At 43.1% G+C, this 8921-nt stretch overlaps 1 pseudogene; it reads left to right on the forward strand.

Annotated features, from left to right (window-relative positions):
- Positions 1-5606, forward strand: part of LOC146812311 (serine/threonine-protein kinase 38 pseudogene) — an 83954-nt pseudogene extending 78348 nt beyond the window's left edge.
- Positions 5607-8921: the final 3315 nt, after the last annotated feature.

Consider the following 8921-nt stretch of genomic DNA (forward strand, 5'->3'; position numbering starts at 1 on the left):
ATTCTTTGAAGTGACGCTGCATAAGAAGTTTCAAGATGTACCACAAGCAGAAAACTTTCTAGGAAAATAAACTCAGCACCAGGCTTAAAGATTGTTTAAGCTGGAGGGAACACAGGTGAAATGCAGAACCACGCTGAGGCACACAGGTGAAGAGCAGAGCCGAATCAGAGGCTTCCTGCAATCTTCTCATAAACAGGGAGGAACGGCAACCACCAGGCCATGACCTTATGTGGTCTTAGTAGATAATGGGATCCTCAAATCCTGCAGTAGATCCTCAAATGTCAAGATTCTCAAATAATGAATTAGACCCTCAAATCACAGAATCCACAAATGTTGCCATAGATCATTGCATCCGACTGTAGCCTGCCATTCTGATAAGGCATATTGTCATGGCTTTTGAGGTGCATGCATGCCAGAAGGATTGGTTGGGCTGGTGATTGGGGAGTTACAACTGGGCAGCACACATGCAGTATGAAAACACACTAACCCTAGGAAAATCCTTGGGGGGGGGAACTAGAGGCGCCGGCGCTAGGAGGAAGCCAGCCTCCAACATAAAATGACTACACATGCAGTACCTACAATCCTGGGCTGCACGACTTCTGAAATATCAGCGAGGACAATATCCTGTCGTAAATTACATGAGTAAAGGAGATTTGACCAGTTAATTGAATGTGTACTAAGGGAGAGGTCTTCTCAGGTAGGAACTGTGATTTTTTGGATTGACAGATGCATGGCAGTATGGAATATGTTGGAAAAGAACAGTGCAGGCAACAGAAGTACACATAAATGTTGGAGGTTGTGGAATTCAGAAGAAGGGAACATTAGTTTAATATAAGAGCAGTATGAGTGTGTAATAGCGACAGGTGTGTAGATGACAGATGCAGCAACATTTTTTGCAGTTGTGTCAAGTTTCCTTGGTCCATATGTGATGAGCAGCATCTGTTCAGGTGTGTCTTTGTATTTTGTGACTTTCAATCTATTGATCCCATTATGTACCAAGACAGCAAGTCCCAGAAAAAACTTGGATTACTGCAGCAATTCATTTATGAACCTGGGAAACTTGGCAGCTATGGTCTTAGAGGGAAGAATGGGTATGAGAAAGAATGAGATGCATGAGGGAGATGAGAGAGTAGACATTTTCTTTGTATTTCTCCGCAACGTTAGTGAAAAACCCACTGAATACACCAGTTACAGTTTAGACATAAAACTTTAACTTCCATCACGATCAAGCTGCTTTTGACCTCACATATTGCACCACTTGTGACATGTTGCCATTACATTTTTAAAAAGGGACGTGAATGTGGATTGTGTATTTTGTTTTTTTTTAGGGATGGATGCAGTTCCTGTCTGAAAGCCATTGTATGATGGGACCAGAAGTTATAGCTTTTTAACTAAACTATAACTGGTGCAATTCACTGGATTTTTTTATGTTAGGTTAGGTCTCATTCCAACACTTAACCAAGCGTCAACTTAACCGCAAAAAATGTTTCAGTAACCAGTCAAAATTTCTTTTTTTTTCATCTAATAACAATTAATTAGTTATTGTATTACTATTTTGATTAATCTATCCTTCTAGAGCTTCTCTTTCTAATATACCTTTGTAATATAGCTTAGGCTCTAGAGGATTATACAGGCTTAACCCTTTAGGTTTACCCACATTCTGTAATGGCATTCTTGCTGTAAGTAGTTTACTTGGGTCACTCAAGGTGGCACAAATAGTGCTTCAGGCCTTGCTGACCCCTTTAACACCATAGTCCTGGGTAACACTGGTACCATATACTAGGTACTTATAAGGGGGTTAAAGTCCTTTGCTTATTGGTGTTATCAAATTACACATATCAGTTTTAGGGAGAGAGCACTGGCACTGGGGCCTGGTTAGCAGGATCCAGTGCACTGCCAGAGTCGAACACCAGCATCTAGTAGTCCAAATGGGGGCAAAATTGGGAGGGAGATCTGCAAAAAAGGCCTGGTTTCATACATCACATTAATGATGTTGTCCCTTCCGTTGATTGTATATCAGAGTTAGTTGACACATATAATCTACTTATTCATGATCACTTGGTACAATTGCCTGAAAACATAGAAATTACTCACCGTTGTTATAAAACACCGGTCATCACTTGTCAAAAATGTTCCCAGTTAATGGCTCTACGAGGCGAATGTCAGAATGGCCAAACCAATTTTAGGTACAATAATGCTCAATGGTATCATGTGGATGATTTCAATACACTTTGCATAAGCTTCATATGTAGGTACTTGCTAAAAACTAATCTAAGATTGCAAGGATCATCACCATACTCAGGGATTCTGATGTCATGCACGATGTATTGAAAGGGTCCTCTCTCCCCATTCATATAATGAGATTGATCTTCCCTCCTCTAACTTTACGTCAGTGAGTGCTCACCAAGATTGGCATATTGCTTTACTGCCTGGGCTACACCAACAGTCACACCAACAGCCAAAATCAAGGCCTATTGGCACACGTATAATGCAGTCTGCGACATATTCACAACAGGATGTCTAGAACTCAATTCGCCTCAGCAACAGAGACCAGGTTACACTATTGACTTTCATCACACATTGCTTACGAATCAAACTGTTACAATCCAATATATCTCCTTGTTAGGCAAGTCAGGTAGGTTATAAGATGAAGGTTTATTGAATAAGCTAACTCTAAGGGCTCTATAACGAGTCTGGAGATCCAAGGGCCACCAGACTTGTTGGGGCGCAGTGGTGGCAGTCTTCTGACCACCTGATTACAATTAGGGCGGTCGGACTGCCATTGTGTCGCCGCAGCTGCCAGGTAACTGCCATTCCCTGGCGGTGTGGCAGCAGTCAGGAGGCCTCAATATGCTTGGCGGGACCGGAGCAGTCTCTCCAAGCATATTACGAGTTTCGTCTCCACCACCGTTTTCAAGGCAGTTCCACCACCACGAAAACCATTGCAGAGAGGAAACAAAGGGGGCCCCACACACATGGTGTGCCTGTATGGGGGCGCAGCATGTGCCCCCCTGTGTGCATGCACCTCATTTTCTGCACGGCATGCACTTTACAGTCCATGCCGCGCAGGAACTGTTTTAAGCGTTCCCATTGCGGTGCCCATTTTCATGACACCTCCATGGGAATGTAAAAAAAAGCCTGCCAGACACGAGGAATATTTGTATTTGGGCAGGCTGCCCGAGCATGGGTTTGGCAATGCGGCCGCGTGGCTGACCTGCTGACACACCGTCAGACTCGTAATCAGGCCCTAAGGTACAGGTCAAAAGATGACCCACCAGGAGCAGCATCTTACTGCTCAGCCCACACTCTCCAACTGACATTCTCCCAAGCCAGGCACTCACCAACATTCCATTAAATCACACACACACTGGCTGAGCAGCAGGCAATGGGGAACCTGGGGAGGGAATGCATTGCACCTAAATATGGATATGACACATTTCCCGCCCTCTAGAAAATGATAAACAATACATCAAGATGATAGAGGTAGATGATAAATGACAGAGATAGAAATTATAAAATAATTCAGGAAATCACAAACTCAAAATGGGTATCTTTCAACCCTCATTCAAGAAGTAGACAAAGGGTTTCTTCCAAACCACACTCATTCCAACACAGGGCGTCTTGTGAATATAGAAACAAATAATTAATCTCTTCCATCAGAACTCATCCAAATACAAGGCCCCTTGCATATAACTACAAACATACTTATGGAAAACATGTTGAATCTCTTCCATAAGAACTCATTCAAAACAACAGGACATCTTATGCATGACCAAATGGATATCTTTCAACCCTCACTCGAACAGTAGGCACAGGGTGTCTTCCAACACTTGCTCATCCCAAACAACAGGATACTGCATAAACTTAGAATTCAAAACTTTAGACTCACACCTCCCAAAACAAGCAGCATGGGGAAATAGGTCACTTTCACCCCTCACTCATCCCAATATACTGGGCATTTTGCAAAAATAACACAATGGGTATCTTTCAATTCTCAGTCAAACAGTAGGCAAAGAGTATCTTTCAACCCTCGCTCATCCTCGCAACAGGACACTACTTAAACTTTGAGACAACACCCAATCATATATGACGAAATGGGTATTTTTCAACCCTTACTACATCAGTAGGCCTAGGTATCTTTCAGCCAACACTCATCCCAACACAGGGTGTCTTGTGAATATAGAAACAAATATTGAATCTCTTCCATCGGCACTCATCCCAACACAGGGCATGTTCCGCATAACCGCAATCACCCATATGGAAAGCATGTTGAATCTCTTCCATCGGCACTCATCCCAACACAGGGCATGTTCCGCATAACCGCAATCGCACTTATGGAAAGCATGTTGAATCTCTTCCATCAGCACTCATAACAAACAACAGGACATCTTATGCATGAACAAATGGATATCTTTCAACCCTCACTCGAACAGTAGGCACAGGGTGTCTTCCAACACTTGCTCATCCCAAACAACAGGAAACTGCATACACTTAGAATTCTAAACTTTAGACTCACACCTCCCAAAACAAACAGCATGGGGAAATAGGTCACTTTCACCCCTCACTCATCCCAACATACTGGGCATTTTGCAAAAATGTTGAATCTCTTCCATCAGCACTCATAACAAACAACAGGACATCTTGTGCACAACCAAATAAATATCTTACAATCCTCTCCTGAACAGTAGGCAAAGCGTGTCTTCCCCTGGAAGCAGACAGTTCTTGGGTTGTGAAGATGTTCTATAGCTTTCAGGATAAGCTAAATCTCTACCTTATTATAGAGTTTCTTCCTGACGGTAATATGATGACTCTGCTAATGAAGAAAGATAGACTTAGCAAATAAGAAACACAGTTTTATATTGCAGCACAGTCCTTACAATTGTCTCCATTCATCAATTGGGATTATACACAGAGATATTAAATCAGTTAACCATGTTGTAGATAGTAAGGGCCATATGAAACTCTCTGACTTCGGACTTTGCACTGGACTAAAGAAGGCTCATCGGACTGAGTTGTGAAGAAACTTGAACCACAATCTTCCTAGTGATTTCATATTCCAGAACATGAACTCAAATAGGAAAGCTGAAATTTGGAAAACAAACAGACGTCAGCATTTTCTGCAGTGGGAACTCCAGGTTATAGTGCACCAGTAGCATTCATGCAAACTGGCTATAACAAGTTATTTGACTGGTGGTCGCTTAGAGTGATCCTGTATAAGATGCCTAGTGGTTTCCAACGATTCTGAACTGAGACACCGCAAGAAATATATAAAAGAAAGTTGTGAATTGGAAAGAGGCTTTTACTTTTCCACCTGAAGTGCCGATTTCAGAAAAAGCTAAGCTGGAGTAGAGGGAATAAAAATAACTCTTTCTTTGAAGTAGTTGACTGGGAGCATATAAGCGGACGACCTGAAAAGTATTGAAGACACTTCAAACTTTGATGCATTTACAGAGTCCGATGACCTAAAACCAACAGTGGCCACAAGCAACCACCAGGAATCTGACTACAAGAACAAGGACTGGGTGTTTATCGATTGCACTTACAAGCACTTTGAGGATTTAACTGCTCGCTGCACTGCTCCATCATACATGAAATCTGGAAAGTAATGGATTTTGCTCTGCAGGATTTGCAAAGCGATTTGGAATTTTCGGTTCCGACAATGACAATGAAAATCCTTTCAGCGGCCTTCGAAGCACTACACAGATTTACTCAGTTCAGGTCTTGCGATGTTTCCTGTGACAAGTATTACCTATTAGAGGCACTCATATTCAATCCTACTGATCCTAAAGTGAGGCATCCTGGATGACCTCATTGATTTTCTCTAGCGCTTAGATCCCTTTGACCAAAATTCTTTGCAAAGCTCTTCACTGGGGCATTGAGACCCATTGCTGCAGTTACAGGGCAAACATTTCCAATGCCTGATCTCACAGAGGGCGCAGTGCCTCGAAGCATGTGTAGGGCAGAGATCGGCTACTTTGTTATGCAAGGGCTGCATTGAAATGCAGCCCAGCACCTCCTTAATGGGCCCTCACAGATTTCTGCCTGGCAATGTGAATCATTACCATGTGAATGTCATGAGGGTGACTGCTGTTTGGCGTTCCAGTCTTTTTCTTTTTAATCCCATTCTCGTTGCCAGTGTTCCAATCAAAGACAGCTCCTTGCTAGGCAGGCCATGTAGGTTATAAGATTAAGGTTTATTGAATAAGATAACTCTTTAGTTACAGGCTACAAGATGAATGTATACCCCTATGCATACGCCCCACCAGGAGCAGCATCCTATTTCTTAGCCAACTCTGTCCAGCTGGCACTCTCCCTAGTCAGGCACTCCCCAACATTCCGTTACATCACACACACTGGCTGAGCAGCAGGTAACAGGGAAACTGAGGAGAGAATGAATTACACATAAATCAGCATATAACACAAACACTATGCATAATACACAAGACAATTAATGACATTTTCACATCCTTCTTCTACAATAAAGTAATCATGCATCATCTTAAACCCAATGTGCAGTATTTGGAGAAAATATCAAATAAAAAATATGGTAATGCAAAAATATTGTGTCAAGAATATTAGGATGTCAAAAATATAATCAACAGGAATATTGAATGTAAAGAATAGCGTTGTGAGTGTTGTTTTTAATATTCTTGTAAAATATATTGATTTAGAATATATCGCTGTGTATAATATAGTTTGTGCTATCTTGCATGTTTTTTATTGTAGTGTGTTTTAATTTATATATTTAATATTTTTTTTATTTGTTTGTTTAGTAAGATAATGTATATAGCGTGGCATTTTAGAAAGTTTTATTTTTTAGTTGTAGTATTGTGTATGAATAATGTATTTATAAATTAGTCTAGTAGCGCGATGTTGGGATGTTAGGGGACAAGGGTGGGGAGATTTTTTAAAACATCAATACAAATTCTGCCCGATATAAGGAGGCCCACACTGTCAGCAAAATGCATCATATGGTGGAGCTGGCAGCCTCGGGACACCACTTTCAAATGCTTAGGCTGTATAGCGGCCATGCCTGGTTCGCAAGGAGGAACCGCCGTTTGTGTCTACAGCGGCCCTGGGGTGTCTGATGACACGTAATACAGGACTGTCAACTTGCTACACGGTGAGAGATTTAAAATGGCAGCTGACTCGAATATGCCGTTTTCACCTACAAGAGGATTGATTTTAACAGTAAAGCAAGTGGCGACACCCACTGGGGATTTAATTTGGACTGCAAATACCAGCGCTCATAGGGGCAAGACAACCACGCCCACTGTGGCTTGAATGTTTTCAATAAAGCTGTGTAAACTCACTGTCGCAACTCACCTTATTCTGCGCATGGCTTGTGAACAAGGAAGTTTTTCCGAAATGCGTTAGGCCTAAGCATTTGAAAGTGGTGTCCTGAGGCTGCCAGCTCCACCATATGATGTATTTTGCTGACAGAGTGGGCAGAATTTGTATTGATATATTTATATGTTACAGCTTTATTTATTAAACAAGATGTAAACAACATTTTAATAATTACATTTTTACATGTTTATATTGGGATAAGTATTATTGTTGAAAATAAAATGTTCTTGAATTGGTTAATTTTAATGTAAAAAAATATAACATTTAATTAGAAAATTAGTTTAATATTTTTTTACCTTTTATGATTTTGATTTTTGGAGTATGAATTTTGTTGGTACATTAGGGGGCCGATTCCGACCCTGTAAAAAGGCTGTACGAATTGTTGTACGGAGCGTTTACCCCATACGACTCGTACCCGGTAAACATTCCGTACAACCTAGGAAGTACGATTTGTACAGAAAGCCTATTTCCATACGTTTTGTAAAAAAAGCCTGTATGGGTAAAAAAAACCTACGATTCTGATCCGGGACAGCTTGTACGCGACGTCCGGACATATTCAGGCAGCGGTTTCCGGCCTAGCAAGTACGATTCGTCCCTACGTCACTCCGTATGGCTCTTTTTTTACGGGAGTCAAACACAGCCGGAAAAGCAGAGTCTGACGCGAACCGCTACGCAACGGAGCCCCGGTACGCGACGTACACGCCATGAACCCCGTTGTAAGTGTCATCCCAGTCCTCTTGGCCTGCGACCTGGTGCACCGCACCCGACGCACACGCCGCAGAAGGTGATAACAACACCCAGGGGCCAGGGTGGGGGTGAGGGGCAGGAAACAAACCCCATACTCTAAGCCAAACCTATAATATGGAGGCCATACATTACCACCAGGGTCTGGTCACTTGGGGGGCGTGGCCAGCAACCCCTGCGTACCGCAACAATGGAAGTGGACGTGTACGGTGCATGTCACACGTACCCCTACCGCACCATTAGAACAGTGATACGGACCGTACACACGCAATGAATGCGTGGGTACGGTGCGTACCACACGTACCCCTATGGCACAGTAGAACTGTGATACGGACCGTACACATGCAATGAATGCGTGGGTAGGGTGCGTGTCACACGTACCCCGTTACGGCACCAGTACATTTGGGATACGAGGCGTACACACGCCAGGAATGTGGGCTTAGAGGACTGGCTCAGCATGTTACCTTCATATTGGTGTGTGTGTAGGTCCAGGCCAGCAGTGTACTGCTCCAAGGGGGTGCGTGGGTGGGTGCAGAGGACTCCCAGCAGTGTCCAGACATATGAGGGGTGGGTGCATATGACTCCCAGCAGTGTCCAGACATATGAGGGGTGGGTGCATATGACTCCCAGCAGTGGTCAGAGATATGCGGGGTGGGTGCATATGACTACCAGCAGTGTCCAGACATATGAGGGGTGGGTGCATATGACTCCCAGCAGTGGACAGAGATATGAGGGGTGGGTGCATATGACTCCCAGCCGTGTCCAGACATATGAGGGGTGGGTGCATATGACTCCCAGCAGTGGTCAGAGATATGAGGGGTGGGTGC

The sequence above is a fragment of the Triturus cristatus genome, chromosome 7, assembly GCF_964204655.1.
Source record: "Triturus cristatus chromosome 7, aTriCri1.1, whole genome shotgun sequence".
Taxonomy (NCBI): Eukaryota; Metazoa; Chordata; class Amphibia; order Caudata; family Salamandridae; genus Triturus; species Triturus cristatus.